Source organism: Ranitomeya variabilis, chromosome 4, assembly GCF_051348905.1.
Source record: "Ranitomeya variabilis isolate aRanVar5 chromosome 4, aRanVar5.hap1, whole genome shotgun sequence".
In the NCBI taxonomy this organism is placed as follows: Eukaryota; Metazoa; Chordata; class Amphibia; order Anura; family Dendrobatidae; genus Ranitomeya; species Ranitomeya variabilis.
Window position 1 is genome coordinate 662,462,605 of NC_135235.1, and position 19,043 is coordinate 662,481,647.

The 19,043-nt window shown below is 42.8% G+C and overlaps 1 pseudogene across 1 annotated transcript in view; it reads right to left on the reverse strand.

Annotated features, from left to right (window-relative positions):
- Positions 1-280: 280 nt before the first annotated feature.
- LOC143766232 (uncharacterized) overlaps positions 281-19,043 on the reverse strand; it is a 78,751-nt pseudogene continuing 59,988 nt past the window's right edge. Inside the window, exon 7 of the transcript XR_013213547.1 lies at positions 281-4,395. The product of XR_013213547.1 is annotated as an uncharacterized LOC143766232 (transcript). The remainder of the gene's footprint in view (positions 4,396-19,043) is intronic.

Consider the following 19,043-nt stretch of genomic DNA (forward strand, 5'->3'; position numbering starts at 1 on the left):
CATAAAGACCACACATTATACCTCCACATATATTTATTACATAGTACTGCCATATAGGTCATACATAGTGCCGCCAGATATATCTATTACATAATACTGTAATATGGACCGTACGTAATGTTGCCATATATATTTTTTACATAATGCTGCCATATAGATCAAACATAATATTGCTGGATATATTTATTACATAAAACTGCCATATAGATCACACATGATGCCACCATATAATGTATATTTTTAACATAGCACTGCCATATAGACCACACTTGATGCCGCTAATTATGTGTGACCTGTATGATGGCATTATGTGTGATCTATATGACAGTATTATATGTGATATGTATGGTTGTATTATGTTTGATCAGTATGGTGCAATAATATAAGAACTATATGACGGGATTATATGAGAACTATATTGTGGGATTATGTCTGATTATCTATGTGGCAGTATTATGTGAGAATTATATGGTGGTTTTATGTATGATCTACATGGCGGTATTATGTGTGATCTATATGGCGGTATGTGTGATCTATATGGCAATATTATGTGTGATCTGTATGGCAGTATTATCTTCATAAAGGGGACCCATTCTAGGGTTGTTCTGGCTGAGCACCTGCACGCGGGTCTGGGGTAATAGAGGGGGCAGCATGACCTCCAGTTAGGTGCAGTCAGGGCTGGTGAGGCAGCTGAAGAGAGGGGGCTCATTTTTATCGTTACTATATGGCTACATTTCCTTCCCAGCGTCACCCCGGACTGCGCCTGTTGTCTCACTTTCACACATCGCCAGGACAGGATGGAGAAGACAGGATCTGAGGAGGGGAATGGGGTCTTTGCATGCAATGGCTGGATCAGAACAGGCCATCAATCCGCAGAAATGTTTCCTGGATTTCTGTGGAGCAGACGGTCCATCCATGTGTATAAAAGACAGCGCTCTATGTACAATCCCTGGCTGCTCCGCGCACTGAACAGGGTGCACCGCCATAGACCAGCACACTGCTCTCCTGAAATACTCTGTGCTGCTGTCACCCTGCTCCCTCCACCACATATCTCCCAGAATCCTTGCTGCCTGCTATCCTCGGTGACTGTCTACTTGTCAGTATAAGGCTGCCGTCACACTAGCAGTATTTGGTCAGTATTTTACCTCAGTATTTGTAAGCCAAAACCAGGAGTGGGTGATAAATGCAGAAGTGGTGCATATGTTTCTGTTATACTTTTCCTCTTATTGTTCCACTCCTGGTTTTGGCTTACAAATACTGAGGTAAAATACTGACCAAATACTGCTAGTGTGACGGCAGCCTTACTCTGCAGTCACCAACAAAATGGCTGCTCACTGTGTTCCTGAATATCATCCGCTCTTATCCCTTAGCAAACACCCAGAAGGGGAGGAGAGGAGACATCACACAGGTCAGCAGACTCCGCCCATAATTACTGCAGTGCAGTAATGTGAGCTAGTTGTACACGAGGTTTTTGTCAAATTTCAGTAGCTGCTCCCCCTAGTGTTTAAAAGTGGAAATGCCAAACCTTTTAAAATTATTTTTCATATTTTACTAAATTATAAACAAACGAAAATATTTTTTAAGAAAATGTAAACATTAATTCTTTACAATTTTTCAATTGCTGGAAAAAATTTTTTTTTTATGGCACCTTCCCTTTAAGGGTGCTTTTTTATAATAATTATCATCAGAAAGAAACCTCATAGCTTCACTAATATAATCCTCGTGATTTTGTATCACTATTCCTCCACTTTTGCCGGCTGATCTAATTACAATATTTTTATTAGAGGCCAGGGATTTCATTGCTAGTTTTTCAGCCGAACTTAAATTACGTTTTTTATTCCCACTATTGATTGAAGTTTTGTTCATTGTTATTTTTTCTAGTTGTTTTAGTACAATGTCACAAAAGGCACTGATATGATGACCTTTATCTTCTGCAGGATAAAAATTTGATTAAACTGGAACATCTAGTTGAAAAAAATTATCCGTTTCAGATTTAGTTTCAACTGCTGTATTAATATTCTTACTTTCCTTTAATAAAAAATGTTTGTAAGTCCATAAAAAGATCAAATTCTTTGGAACTATTAGTTGGGCAGAAGGATAAACCTTTACACAATAATGAACTTTCATTTTCCGTTAAAGCATGTTCAGACAGGTTAGAAATGCTGGATTTTGCCTTTCCTTCCACAGAAGAGGATTCCTTTATGAGGAAGCTATTTTCCCTTTTTATATTTTTGTTTCTCCCTCCCCTGAAACCTCTGTGACGCTTTTTCTTTTGTCCGATCTTGGAAGAAAAAAATGATTTGTTTGGGAATTTTTCTGACATGTTTTGAACAGCTGACATGTGCCCGCAATAGCAGCGGGTGGTATCGCGATCCACCCACACCTATTAACTAGTTAAATTCCGCTGTCAAACGCTGACAGCAGCATTTAACAAGCGTTTCCGTCCATCGGGGGTCAGTGTGATCGGGAGTCAGCGGTGCGTTGGCATAACAACCAGAGGTCTCCTGAAGACCTCTATGGTTGTTGATGCCAGATTGCTGTGAGCTACACCCTGTGGTCGGCGCTCATAGCAATGCAGCAATTCTACTACATAGAGGCGATGTGAGCATCGCTCCTATGTAGCAGAGCCAATCAAGCTATGCCTGCTTCTAGCCTCCCATGGAGGCTATTGAACCCTGGCAAAAGTAAAAAAAAAAATGTTTTAAAAAATATGAAAAAAATATATAAAAGTTCAAATCACGCCCCTTTCGCATCATTCAAAATAAAACAATAAAAAAATAAAACCTACACATATTTGGTATCGCCGCGTTTATAATCGCCCGATCTATCAATAAAAAAAGGATTAACCTGATCGCTAAACGGCGTAGCGACAAAAAAGTAAAAACGCCAGAATTACATTTTTTTAGTTCACCGCGACATTACATTAAAATGTAATAACGGGTGATTAAAAGAACATATCTGCACCGAAATGGTATCATTAAAAACGTCAGCTCGGCATGCAAAAAATAAGCCCTCACCTGAGATCATGAAAAATGGAGACGCTACAGGTCACGGAAAATTGCACATTTTCTTTTTAGCAAATTTTGGAATTTTTTTTCACCACTTAGATAAAAAATAACCTAGAGATCTTTGGTGTCTATGAACTCGTAATGACCTGGAGAATCATAATGGCTTGTCAGTTTTAGCACTTAAAGAACCTAGCAAAAAAGCCAAACAAAAAACAACGGAGAGATTGCACTTTTTTTCCCAATTTCACCGCACTTGGAATTTTTTTTCTGTTTTCTAGTACACGACATGGTAAAACCAATGATGTTGTTAAAAAATACAACTCGTCCCGCAAAAAATAAGCCCTCACATGGCCATATTGCCAAAAAAATAAAAAAGTTATGGCTCTGGGAAGGAGGGGAGCGAAAAACGAAAATGCAAAAAAGCTCCAGGGGTTAAGGGGTTAAAAGCTGCATTTTGTGATTACTTGTGTTATCTTTGTGTAATATTTAAATTTGTTCTGTGATCTGAAACATTTAAGTGTGACAAACATGCAAAAAAATAGGAAATCAAGAGGGGGTAAACACTTCTTCACACAACTGTATAAGCTAGACTTTTTCTTGGTAAAAGTGTGTCATATTGTTGAAAAAATACAGTAAGTTCTAAAATAATGTCTTTCTTATTTAATTATATGACTATCTGTTATATGATTTTTTTTTACAGTTTGTCAATAAAATATATTTCTTCCAGTGTGAGTTATTTTGGATAGTCAACAAAATATGAATTTCGAGTAATTCATTTTCACATTCTAGGTATGATAATGGATTTTCTATGTGTACGGTTTTTGATGTTTAAGAAAGTGCCATTTTCGGTTAAAACATTTCCCACATTCTGAACATGAAAAGTGCTATTCATGTTTCTGATGACTAACAAGAACTGATATCTGGACAAAACAATTTCCACATTCAGAACATGATTATAGCTTCTCCCCTGTGTGAATTCTCTGGTGTGTAACAAGAAATGCTTTATTTGTAAAACCTTTCCCACATTCTGAGCATGAATATGGCTTCTCCCCTGTATGACTTCTGTGGTGTCTAACAAAGTTTGATTTCTGGTTAAAACATTTTCCACATTCTGAACATGAAAAAGGCTTCTCCCCTGTGTGAGTTCTCTGGTGTGTAACAAGATGTGATTTATGTCCAAAACATTTTTCACATTCTGAACATGCAAAAGGCTTTTCCCCTGTGTGAGTTCTCTGGTGTGTAACAAGATGTGATTTCTTGTTGAAACATTTTCCACATTCTGAACATAAATATGGCTTCTCCCCTGTGTGAGTTCTCTGGTGACTAACTAGCACTGATTTCCAGTTAAAACATTTCCCACATTCTAAACATGAAAAAGGCTTCTCCACTCCTTGAGTTCTCTGCTGTGTAACAAGATGTGATTTCTCGTTAAAACATTTTCCACATTCTGAACATGAATGTGGTTTCTCCCCAGTATGAATTTGCTCATGTTTAACAAGAAGAGATTTCTGGTTAAAATAATTTTCACACAATGAATGAGATAGGGCCTGTTTCAAAGGATCAGGTGACAGATTTTTTTTGCTTGGATAGGATGGTATATCTGGAGTAATGGCATTCACTTCAATTTCAAGGTCATCTGGTTTAAAAATTGAAGATGTCAGATGTTCCTCTGATATTCTGTTACCGTCATCTGCAAAGAATAAAACCAACTATTATTTTGGAATCAAATATCCTTGAAATGTATATTTTTGAACATTTCAACTCAAAATGTCCATGGAAATGAGAAGATATTTAGTAAAATGATACTAATAAAAACTTTTACTCATTCCAGTAAAAAAACAAGCCCTCACTCAGGGGTTAAAATAGTCACTACTCCTATAGATTAGTTCACTGATGTTTATAATTTCTAAAATGGAATCACTTCATGGGGATTTTCTTCTACTCTAGTTTTCTGCCATTGAGTAACATAAGGGCTTCTGCAAACGGTGTGTCACATCTCCTCTGGGATCTGCCACCATCATTCATTTTGCAAGTGGTGCAGTTGATGGAACAGACACTGTAACCAGAAGCTCTGGGCAGCACAGGCTGCTGTCCAGCAACTAAGAATACAGTGGCTGAGACCAGTAGTACAATCCAGTCTGGCAGTATGGATGTATGCGATATCCAGTTGGAACACTCAGTTCCCTGCTTCAGGTAATTGGAAACACACCCTACTAAAGCTCGAAGCATATTGTCGGAAGCTGCCAGATACAGCCGTGTTCTCCTCTGGTTCAGTTCTGTGTGGTTGATCCTATTGTAATTCTGATCTGTTTACTGGCTACTTTCGTGTCTTTGGATTTTCTATTTTCACTAACCTCCTTGTTCCATCTACACCTCAATGCAATTTCAAAAGTAATTTCTTACCCCCAAAAAATGGTTTTGTAAATATAAATGAACATATAAAAACCTGTTGCTAAACCTGTAATCTTTGTATCACCCGAAAAAAAAAAAAAAAATGTTGAAAGAATATATCGGCATGTTGAAAAAATGGGGGGGACAATATTTTCTGTCAGACGAGTTTCTTGAAGAAATATTATATTTTTAAGGAGAAATTTTTACAATAGTTCAGAACTGAGGTGTCTTATATTTCAGGAATTAGGCAGAGGAAATGGAGACTTTTTTTTTAAATCTACCAGGGAGTTGCAGACTCGCATAAGTCAAGGCGAATTCCACCACAATCACACATAGAATACAGAATGAATCTGTAACAAAGGAGACATAGGATAAAAGAAGAGAGAGCTCTAACACTAAGCGGAAGTTGCACTCATTTATGATGGAGCATTGGAGTGTCTATGAGTTTCGACCAGAAAACTTGAGAAAGTATTAGTGGTCCTCATTACAGGAGAGATTGTGCAGTAATCCATGAAACCAGGGCTCGAGCCATGCCAACACATGTCCTGCAAATGTGAATAAATGTATATTACAGCCATCAAAGGGAAAGGCAAAGGGAAACTGTTGTTATTGTACAGAAATTCACTTTTGGCCCTCACTGCACATTTAATGTTGTCGATCATAAAAGTAAAGTTGGCCAAAAGACTGGAACTTGTCTTGTAGAGGCCATATGAGCACATTCAGCAGCACAGAAGGGAGAAAAGGTAGATTCATCCAATAAGATATCATTGTAACAGCATCATTACCCTCTGCTTTCTTTTAGAGGCCCATCATAATTTTTTTCTTGTGATTTTCTAACTTGTGAGCACATTCTACGTACGCTTGTCTTTTGGCTTTCTAGTTTAAAAATCTGGGCAGATAAAAGTCAGTGTCTTCTAATTCCAGGGGGTAGGTGGATCCTCAGGGTTGCAAGTTTTATAGAACAAGGGCTTTCAATGCCCTAAGTAATTGAAACAGTTTTGGGGGAGGGAAAATGGTGATCAAATGATTGTGAATTGTGATATGTCCGGACTTCACCACTGCCACAGCCTGTGACTGGGAAAAATCAGTGACTTCTCTACATTTAGTTGTTACTACTCACCTGGGTAGTTATATGTAGGAATCTCCTCATTACACCACTCACCACCAATCACATATGTCTCTATAGCATTAATATGGGTCAGATCTTCACCCTGAAACAAATATTGGAAATGTCACAGACAGAAGTCACATCTATGGTCAGCTCTAATCCTGCCATCTCCACCATTCTCATTACACAAGTATAAAACATATAATACTGGTGGATAAAACAAGACTGAGCACAAGATCTTCTCCCCTATTATATGTAGGTGGCTGTGATCTCATGACTTCTCTCCATCTACCTGATGATCCTGAGGAACATTGTGATTTTCTTGTTTACAGTCCTGTGGAAGAAGAGGACGAGGACAGCTCTCTGGTGTTGTCCTTTTACTGGATAGAGCTAAAGGAAACACATACAGGGACTGAATTCATTCTCTACATATAGATAATTATAGGCCATGTGTATTTGATCCTGTCTATTACCTGGTGATGTGAGGGGTTGGGGAACTTCCATCATGACGTCGTTATACAGATCTTTGTATCCTTCTAAATACTCCCACTCCTCCATGGAGAAATAGACGGCAACGTCCTGACACCTTATAGGAACCTGACACATACAATGATATCGTCATTCCACCGATCCCTTCATTGTGTTACTGTATAATGTCCCAGCATTCACTGCAGTGTCACCTCTCCAGTCAGCAGCTCAATCATCTTGTAGGTGAGTTCTAGGATATTCTGGTCATTGATGTACTCATGTATCAGGGGGTGAGGTGGAGGCCCTGTGATTGGACTCAGGGGTCTTCCCCATCCCTCAGACTCCAGGTCCTGACAGCGCTCACTAGAGGTCTTCTTCACTACTGTGTAATCCTGGTTATGGAGAGACACATTAATAAATCTCACTACAGACATTTCCAGAGTCCTCACCTCTCCAGTTCTTTCCATTTGTTATTCCCATTGATAAGAATGATGTAATGTAACGTCATCAGAATCTCTCACCTCTCCAGTAAGCTGGAAAAGAATCTCTAGGGTGAGGTGTAATATCCTCTCCACCATCTTGTTCTTGTCCATATCCAACCTTGAAAGATAAATCAGAAAAATTATCTTAATATAGAAGATCTCCACTTAGAGGATCTGATATATTAGGAATCTGAACGGGAAGAAGATCAGCCGATGAAACCTCATAAAGATCCCATGTAACAATACAATTACTGGAGAAAATAAGGGGAAACATCAGGAGATGGAACGTGTAGATGTTTTCTCTCTTATCTCGCATGGTCTGCAACATAAGTTAAATTGCTGAATAAAACCTCTCCATGCTCCCAATCACTGGCTATGTTGGCAATTACTTTGAGAACTGATTGGCTCTAAGAATCACAATTTCTTTGGGAACTGGTTGATTATAATCTGGAATGTTGAATCTCAGAAGCTGATCCTTTTGTTCTCTCTGGAGTTAGGGTACCGTCACACATTGAAATTTCCATCGCTACGACGTTACGATTCGTGACGTTCTAGCGATATCGTTACGATATCGCAGTGTCTGACACGCAGCAGCGATCAGGGATCCTGCTGAGAATCGTACGTCGTAGCAGATCGTATGGAACTTTCTTTCGTCGCTTGATCACCCGCTGACATCGCTGGATCGTTGTGTGTGACAGCGATCCAGCGATGTCTTCGCTTGTAACCAGGGTAAACATCGGGTAACTAAGCGCAGGGCCGCGCTTAGTAACCCGATGTTTACCCTGGTTACAAGCGTAAACGTAAAAAAACAAACCGTACATGCTCACCCGTCGGTGTCCTTCAGGTCCCTTGCCGTCTGCTTCCTGCTCTGAGTGCCGGCCGGAAAGTGAGAGCAGATCACAGCGGTGCTGCGATCTGCTCTCACTGTACGGCTGCACTCAGAGCAGGAAGCAGACGGCAAGGGACCTGAAGGACACCGACGGGTGAGTATGTACTGTTTGTTTTTTTACGTTTACGCTGGTAACCAGGGTAAACATCGGGTTACTAAGCGTGGCCCTGCGCTTAGTTACCCGATGTTTACCCTGGTTACCCGGGGACTTCGGCATCGCTCCAGCGCCGTGATTGCAACGTGTGACCGCAGTCTACGACGCTGGAGCGATATTCATACGATCGCTGCGACGTCACGGATCGTGCCGTCGCAGCGATGAAAATTTCAATGTGTGACGGTACCCTTAGGGTACTGTCACACAGTGGCACTTTGGTCGCTACGACGGTACGATCCGTGACGTTCCAGCGATATCCATACGATATCGCAGTGTCTGACACGCAGCAGCGATCAGGGACCCTGCTGAGAATCGTACGTCGTAGCAGATCGTTTGGAACTTTATTTCGTCGCTGGATCTCCCGCTGTCATCGCCGGATCGTTGTGTGTGACAGCGATCCAGCGATGCGTTCGCTTGTAACCAGGGTAAACATCGGGTTACTAAGCGCAGGGCCGGAAAGTGAGAGCAGATCACAGCGGCGACGTCACCGCTGTGATCTGCTTTCACTTTACGCCGGCACTCAGTCAGTGCGGGAAGCAGACGGCAAGGGACCTGAAGGACACCGGAATGTGAGTATGTACGGTTTTTTTTTTTTTACTTTTACGCTGGTAACCACGGTAAACATCGGGTTACTAAGCGCGGGACCTCGGCATCGTTGGTCGCTGGAGAGCGGTCTGTGTGACAGCTCTCCAGCGACCACACAACGACTTTCCAACGATCACGGCCAGGTCGTATCGCTGGTCGTGATCGTTGGAAAGTTGCAGAGTGTGACAGTACCCTTAATCCTCAGCTGGATGAATCTGCCAAAGACTCTCACCACCAGAAAACTGGGCCCAGTAGAACAGTGGCGTGTGGGGGAGTCGGGAGGGAAAGCTGTCACCAGAATGATTGTTCATCCTACAGTTATCTCATGTGTATGGGGCCATTATTATTACACCGACAGGCAGGGATAATATCCCGCACTACAGTAGTACAGGGAATTACCAGAGCCATCAGAGTCATCTATGTTGTATGATCGCACTAATGAGGACTGGTGAGAAAAAATCAAGAAAGTTTTGAAGAGATAAAAAAAAGATAACAGTTTTAGCAAGAGAGAAAGAGAACATTTTCCATTATTGATGAACACAGAGAGAAAACATCTTCTATATATTTCAGGTAGCTGAAAAAGAGCAACTATTATTTTATTTGAAACAGAAAGAAAGATGGAGAGATAGAGCCCCTCATACATATAGAGCACCTGCCTACCGTCCCAGATCCATAATTTACAGCCTTGTGATACTGATCCAGGAGGTCGCGGGTATGTGCCGAATTTATGTGTATCTTCATGAAGAATGGGGATAAGTGAGGATTTATTTATAAGCCATTGGAGTAGGTGGTACAATATTGTGGGGGGCAATTTGCACTATCATAAAGAGTGTGGGGGTGAAGGTGGTACTGTGGGAAAATTATACTGTGTGTGGGGGATGGCAGTACAATGGGAACATTATATTGTGTGGGGGAATGGAGGTACGGTGGGAACAGTATACTGTGTGTGGAGGGATGGTAGTCCTGTGGGAACATTATATTGTGTGTGGGGATGGCGGTACTGTGGGAACATTAGACTGTGTGTGGGGGGATGGTGGTACTGTGGGAACATTATACAGTGTAGGGGAGATGGCGGTACTGTGGGAACAAGGAAAATACACACGGCACTCGAGGTTCCTATGTGGTGCTCAAGTCGGGTTTCCAGCCCGTAAGTCCAATAATCAAAATAACTTGGCACTCAGGAGAATGTTTGCAAGATGATTATTCCATTTTATTTGTGCATCCAGTTAAAGAATAAACGTTTTCGGTCCACACATCAGACCTTCATCAGAAATTCCTTCTTATCAAACTGGAAAAACTGCACGTAGGTGTATCAGTGCCAAATAGGCCTGCTTTGGGTGCCCCGGGACCAAACGGAGAGAGGCAAAAACGCCTCTGTATTCCTGAGGAGGCTGTGCTGGGTGCTGGCGCCAAAACCGCCACTATGGATGGCGCTTATAATGCCAGCTATGTGGCGTGGATGCAGAGGTTCCCGGAGACCGCTGAAATACTTACCCGGGTCCCCCGTCGGCTGTCGCTCCTTCCTGGTCTGGCCGCGGCTTACTGTATGCGATCACGTGGGGCTGATCATTTACAATCATGAATAGTCGGCTCCGCCCCTATGGGAGGTGGAGCCACATATTCATGACTGTAAATGATCGGGCCCACGTGACCGCATACACTAGAAGCCGCGGCCAGACCAGGAAGGAGCGACAGCCGACGGGGGACCCGGGTAAGTATTTTCTGACCAGCGGGCGGGCGCACAGGGGGTGGGAGGGCGGCGGACACATAGATCTTTATTTTAAACACTATTATTCATATTTTCTCTGCAGCAAACGCTGCTGCAGGGAACATATGAATCGCGGCTTCAGCTTCAGTTCCCAGGCACACGGACACGGATAACTCCGGTACCGATTTATTCCGGTACCTGAATTATCTGGACGTGTGGGACAGCCCTGAGGGGGGATGGCGGTACTGTGGGAACATTATACTGTGTATGGGGGATGGCGGGACTGTGGGAACATTATACTGTGTGTGGGGGGATGGAAATACTGTGGAAACATTATACTGTGTGTAGGGGGGATGGTGGTACTGTGAGAACATTATACTGTGTGTGGGGGGATGGCGGTACTGTGGGAACATTATACTGTGTGGGGGGATGGCGGTACTGTGGAAATATTATCTGCGGTTTTGTAGAGAAAACCTGCTTTAACTTTCCAAACAAAACGGATGTGATTTCAAGAATACTTATGACCATTTAGGGACTAAAGACGATGCTGAATTGTTCAGTTTCAGTTTTTCCACTATAGTCTTGTATCAAGAGCCTGTAAAAAATATGTATTAGGATATGTGCACACGTTGCAGATTTGCCTGTGGAATTTTCTGCACAGATTCTTCCTCTCTTGGCAGAAAACGCAGGTAAAAATCAGTGCGGATTTGATGCGTTTTCAATGCGTTTTTTTCGTGTAGATTTGTATGCGTTTTTGTATGCTAAATAACGATCTATTATTTAACAACAAAAAAAGAATTGTGATGTCATTTCTTGTCCAACCTCTTCATTTACATACTCCATTGAAGAATAATGTTTACACACATAGATAGCTACATATGAGATAGATAGATCTATAGATACATAGATAGATATGGGATAGATAGATCTATCTATAGATCTATCTACAGTATCTATCTATCCCATATCTATCTATCCATCCCATATCTATCTATCTAGCTATCCCATATCTATCGATCTATCTATAGATCTAGCGATCAATATATCTATCTATCTATAGATATATCTAAATATCTATATATAGATATATCTATAGATAGATGTATATATATATCTATAGATAGATCGATAAATACCAAGCCCGATGTTTAGTAATAAACGTAATAAAATGGTACATAGAGAGTTAAAGAAAGACACACACACAAAATCTGATTTAGGCCGGGGTCACACTTGCGAGAAACTCACACGAGTCTTGCACCTCAGTATCCGGCACTTGGGACCAGAGTGTTCAGCTGCATAGAAATACATGCAGCCGCACACTCCGCTCCCGAGTGCTGGGTACTGAGGTGCGAGACTCGTGCGAGTTTCTCGCAAGTCTGACGTGATATCTGTTTAATTAAAAAAAAAAATAAAAAAAATGGTGTGCAATTTTTTGAGCCAGAGAGGAAAATCCAGTGACTGGGGGCTGATGTTTTTAGCCTAGGAAGGGGTTAATACCCATGGATATTCCCATTCTATGAATATCAGCCAGCAGCTGTATATTTAGCCTTTACTGGCTATTCAAATAGTGGGACCCCCTCAATAAAACGTTGTGAGGTCTCCCTATAATAGCCAGAAAAGGCTATGCAGACAGCTGCAGACTGATATTCATAGCCTAGGAAGGGGCCATGGATATTACCCTCCCTCCCTTACTACAAAAACCAGCTCACAGCTGCCCCAGAAATGGCGCATCTGTAAGATGTGCCAATTCCGGCACTTAGCCTCTCTCTTCCAACTGCCCTGTAGCAGTCACCTTTGAATTGTAAGGTAACTCAAGCCGGCTTAGTAATGGAGAGGCATCAATAAGACACCTATCCATTACTAATCCTATAGTTGTGAAAGGGTTAAATAAACACAGCCAGAATAAAGTATTTTAATTAAATAAAACACTACACAGTTTTCCCATCTTTATTTCACGCTTAATCCATGCTACACTCTCGATCTCCTGCAAAAAAGAAATAAAAATAAATAAACCAACACAAATACTCCCTGGTCTGATGCAGTCCATTTAATAAAGAGTGTCCCACGATGATCTCCCCTATAGAGCTGTCACATCAGGAGATGTTCACTCTACAGGGCCTCTACAGGGCTAACACTGTGGCAGGCATAGCCAGATGGGACTAGTAGTCACATCGGCTGATGGCTGCATACACACAGACACACACACACACAGAGATATGCACATCTTCTCCGCACACACAGACTCCTCCCACACACTCTTCCCCCTCCCGAACTGCAGCGTTTCTCGCAGGCACATCCGCAGCAAAACCGCAGATCTTTTTACACCAGCGGTTTTGCTGAGGACTCAATGGAAGTCAATGGGTGCAGAAACGTTGCAGATCCACAAAAAGAATTGACATGCTGCGGAAAATAAAATGCTGCAAATCCGCGCTTTTTTTCCACAGAATGTGCACACCAATTCTCAATTTCCCGTTGACTAACATCGGTTGTGCACTACACAGCGGATTTGATGCAATTCCGCATCCAACCATCCTGGATACAGAGGGAAGGGCCCCGATTTCTCTTGCACCCTGCTGTCCCCCATGTCTGCTGTATGTCCCTCACTGCATCCACCTTCTGACAACTCCTTCCGAGGATAAAGAGATAAGTGACAAAGGGGTGTGGTCAGGGGCGTGGCCAAAATTATAGTGCTGGACCTAGTGTGTCCTTCTGTCACTCCAGTAAGGGCTCGTGCACAAGTTGCAGAATTGGTGTTTTTATGCAGTGCAGATTTGCTAACAAAATCTGAAGCAATCCTGATGCCAGCAAAGTCGAGATTTGGTGCAGAAAACAATCTGCTGCTTGTCAGTTCCCTGTGCGTTTTCACCATAGAACTCACCCAAAACCGCATCAAAAACACACATTTTCTCAGTTAGGCTGGGGTCACACTTGGCGTAAGACAATACGCCACGTATTATACGTCCGTACTACGGCCGTAATACGGAGAAATGTTCCCAAAATATTGATCCGTAGTCAGGGTGTGTCAGCGTATTTTGCGCATGGCATCCTCCGTATGAAATTCGTATGGCATCCGTACTGCGAGATTTTCGCGCAGGCTTGCAAAACCGACATCTAATGGATTTATGTGCTCAAATGTTCATTAAAACATATATACAGTATATATATATATATATATATATATATATATGTCATTGAGACACATATATATATATTCTGTATTTAGATTTCATTCAGCGCGATATCTGTGAAAAGCCGGTAATTCAATTGCCGGCTTTTCATTTCTCCTTCCCAAACCCGACATGATATGAGACATGGTTTACATACAGTAAACCATCTCATATCCCCTCTTTTTTTGCATATTCCACACTACTAATGTTAGTAGTGTGTATGTGCAAAATTTCAGCGCTGTAGCTGCTAAAATAAAGGGTTAAATGGCGGAAAAAATTGGCGTGGGCTCCCGCGCAATTTTCTCCGCCAGAATGGTAAAGCCAGTGACTGAGGGCAGATATTAATAGCCAGGAGAGGGTCCATGGTTATTGGCCCCCCGTGGCTAAAAACATCTGCCCCCAGCCACCCCAGAAAAGGCACATCTGGAAGATGCACCTATTCTGGCACTTGGCCACTCTCTTCCCACTCCCTGTAGCGGTGGGATATGGGGTAATGAAGGGTTAATGCCACCTTGCTATTGTAAGGTGACATTAAGCCAGATTAATAATGGAGAGGCGTCAATTATGACACCTATCCATTATTAATCCAATTGTATGAAAGGGTTAAAAAACACACACACACACACATGATTTAAAAGTATTTTAATGAAAGAAACACAGCGGTTGTTGTAATAATTTATTGCTCTCTCAATCCATTTCCAGGCCCTCGCTTGGAAAAATAATAAACGCACAAGATACATACCCTCAGCTGAACCGTCACGTCCCACGACGTAATCCATCTGAAGGGGTTAAAATATTTTACAGGCAGGAGCCCTGCAAATGCACCTGTGCTCCGTGCCTGTAATCTCCGGCGAATGAATGAAATGTAGGTCATTGACCTACATTTCCTTCAGTCGCGGTGATGCGCCCCCTGGTGGATGTCCTTATATGACCTGGAGCGTAAGAAAAAGTTCCCAGGCTGCAGTTCATGAGAACATCCAGCAGGGGCACATGACCGCGACTCAATGTAAGTACAGATCCAGCTTTCCTTTCAGCACCCGGGGATTACAGGCACGAGCGAGTGGTTTATCGCAGCTCGTGCCTGTAATATTAGTTAACCCCTTCAGATGGATTACCTCGTTGGACGTGATAGGACATCAGAAGGTATGTATCTTGTGCGTTTATTATTTTTCCAAGCGAGGGTGTTGCTGATGGATTGAGAGAGCAATAAATTATTAAAACAACCGCTGTGTTTCTTTCATTAAAATACTTTTAAATCATGTGTGTGTGTGTGTTTTTTAACCCTTTCATACAATTGGATTAATAATGGATAGGTGACATAATTGACGCCTCTCCATTATTAATCTGGCTTAATGTCACCTTACAATAGCAAGGTGGCATTAACCCTTCATTACCCCATATCCCACCGCTACAGGGAGTGGGAAGAGAGTGGCCAAGTGCCAGAATAGGCGCATCTTCCAGATGTGCCTTTTCTGGGGTGGCTGGGGGCAGATGTTTTTAGCCAGGGGGGGCCAATAACCATGGACCCTCTCCTGGCTATTAATATCTGCCCTCAGTCACTGGCTTTACCATTCTGGCGGAGAAAATTGCGCGGGAGCCCACGCCAATTTTTTCCGCCATTTAACCCTTTATTTTAGCAGCTACAGCGCTGAAATTTTGCACATACACACTACTAACATTAGTAGTGTGGAATATGCAAAAAAAATGGGGATATGAGATGGTTTACTGTATGTAATCATGTCTCATATCCTGTCGGGTTTGTGAAGGAGAAATGAAAAGCCGGCAATTGAATTACCGACTTTTCACTAACACCGCTGCGTATTTCTCGCAAGTCACACTGCTGGTCCGTGTGGAATCCGTATTTTTCTCGCCCCCATAGACTTTCATTGGTGATTTTTTTGCGCAATACGCTGACAAACGCAGCATGCTGCGATTTTGTACGGCCGTAGAAAGCCGTATATTACGGATCCGTAATATACGGCTGATAGGACGAGACCCATTGAGAATAATTGTGCTGTATGTAATGCGAGTTTTACGGACGTAGTTTCTGCGCTCTTACGTCCGTAAAACACGCATGTGTGACCCCGGCCTTACGTTTTTCCTGCCAAGAGATGAAGAAATTTCTGCTTTCATTTACTCAACGTGTGCACAAAGCCTAACACTTATGAGGTGGGCACATTATACTGTGTGGGGGCAAGAAAGGGGCAATGTACTATGGGAGCAATACAGGTCATATGTATCTATGAGAGGGAAAGGAGCAAAACGTCAGGAGTCATATAAAGGAGGAACAGAAAACACCAAAATAGTCTCAGCACTGAAGGGGTTACTGCCCAGTAATGGGGAATCTCCAGCACCTACCTCCACCTGCAGAGCCGCACACCACATATATGGCTGTTCTGTGTGCACAGGACCTGTGATGAGGTCACAGGAGGGGAGGAGTCAGGGGTCACATGATCAGGGGCCTCAGTGTATGCAGGACTCTGCTGTGCTGGTTGTCATGGTGCTGGATGAGGGGAAGTTTATGTGTGGGGTCAGGAGGGGTTTACAGGGTGGATGTAGCAGAGCCGTGTTTGTACGAGGTGTACGGAGCAGAGCCGAGTGTGTACGAGGTGTACGGAGCGGAGCCGTGTGTGTACGAGGTGTACGGAGCAGAGCAGTGTGTGTACGAGGTGTACGGAGCGGAGCCGTGTGTGTACGAGGTGTACGGAGCAGAACCGTGTGTGTACGAGGTGTACGGAGCGGAGCCGTGTGTGTACGAGGTGTACGGAGCAGAACCGTGTGTGTACGAGGTGTACGGAGCGGAGCCGTGTGTGTACGAGGTGTACGGAGCGGAGCCGTGTGTGTACGAGGTGTACGGAGCGGAGCCGTGTGTGTACGAGGTGTACGGAGCGGAGCCGTGTGTGTACGAGGTGTACGGAGCAGAGCAGTGTGTGTACGAGGTGTACGGAGCGGAGCCGTGTGTGTACGAGGTGTACGGAGCAGAACCGTGTGTGTACGAGGTGTACGGAGCGGAGCCGTGTGTGTACGAGGTGTACGGAGCAGAACCGTGTGTGTACGAGGTGTACGGAGCGGAGCCGTGTGTGTACGAGGTGTACGGAGCAGAACCGTGTGTGTACGAGGTGTACAGAGTGGAGCCTTGTGTGTATGAGGTGTACGGTGCGGAGCCGCCTGTGTACGAGGTGTACGGAGCGGAGCCGTGTGCGTACGATGTGGTTCAAACCACTAGAGCGCTGCACATTAATCACTCTCACTACAGAAGTAGGTTCGATACTACTTTTTTATTCTTGTCAAACTATTTTTGTCTGTTCCCCTTTTTTATTTACAGCACTTTTATCTTCTATTGCATTTTTCTTTATTTCCTCGTCAAGATTATGTAATTGTTCTTCATTGTTATACAGGTCTGTACCACAGGACTGACGTATAGCAAATGTGGTGCCAATATTCAAAAAGGGGACAAAAACTGAACTCGGTAATTATAGGCCAGTAAGCTTATCCTCTACTGTGGGTAAAATCCTGGAGGGCATTCTAAGGGATGCTATACTGGAGTATCTGCAGAGGAATAACCTCATGACCCAGTATCAGCACGGGTTTACTAGGGACCATTCCTGTCAGACTAATTTGATCAATTTCTATGAAGAGGAAAGTTCCGGACTGGACCAAGGGAACGCAGTGGACGTAGTGTATATGGACTTTTCAAAAGCTTTTGATACACACAAAAAGTTGATACATAAAATGAGAATAATGGGGATAGGGGAAAATATGTGTAAGTGGTTTAAGAGCTGCTCAGGGATAGGAAACAAAGGGTGGTTATTAATGAAGCACACTCGGACTGGGACGCGGTTAGCAGTGGGGTACCACAGGGGTCGGTATGGGGCCCTCTTCTTTTTAACATATTTATTAATGACCTTGTAGGGGGCATTCAGAGTAGAATTTCAATATTTGCAGAGACACTAAACTCTGCAGGGTAATCAATACAGAGGAGGACAATTTTAAATTACAGGATGATTTATATAAACTAGAAGCTTGGGCTGATAAATGGCAAATGAGCTTTAATGGGGATAAATGTAAGGTCATGCACTTGGGTAGAAGTAATAAGATGTATAACTGTGCTTAATTCTAAAACTCTGAGCAAAACCGTCAATGAAAAATACCTAGGAGTATGGGTGGATGACAAACTCACATTTAGTGGCCAGTGTCAGGCAGCTGCTACAAAGGCAAATAAAATAATGGGATGCATTAAAAGAGGCATAGATGCTCATGAGGAGAACATAATTTTACCTCTATACAAGTCACTAGTGCGACCACACTTAGAATAATGTGTACAGTTCTGGTCTCCGGTGTATAAGAAAGACATAGCTGAACTAGAGCGGGTGCAGAGAAGAGCGACCAAGGTTATTAGAGGACTGGGGGGGTCTGCAATACCAAGATAGATTATTACACTTGGGGCTATTTAGTTTGGAAAAACGAAGGCTAAGGGGTGATCTTATTTTAATGTATAAACATATGAGGGGACAGTACAAAGACCTTTCTGATGATCTTTTTAATCGTAGACCTGAGACAGGGACAAGGGGGCGTCCTCTACGTCTGGAGGAAAGAAGGTTTAAGCATAATAACAGACGCGGATTCTTTACTGTAAGAGCAGTGAGACTATGGAACTCTGGACTGGATGCGTTTCTTGAAAAGTATAATGCTGCAGGTTATATATACTAGATTCCTTGATAGGGCGTTGATCCAGGGAACTAGTCTGATTGCCGTATGTGGAGTCGGGAAGGAATTTTTTTTCCCCAATGTGGAGCTTACTCTTTGCCACGTTTCTTTTTTTGCCTTCCTCTGGATCAACATGTTAAAGCATGCTAGGTTAGGCTATGGCTTGAAGTAGATGGACTTAAAGTCTTCCTTCGACCTTAATAACTATGTTACTATGTTACATTATTTTCTACAAGATTATTATTATTATACATTTTTATAGCGCCATTTATTCCATGGCGCTTTACATGTGAATGGGGCAAATATAGACAAGTTCAATAAACTTGAGTAAATCAAGGCACACACAAGTACAGGAGGAGAGAGGACCCTGCCCGCG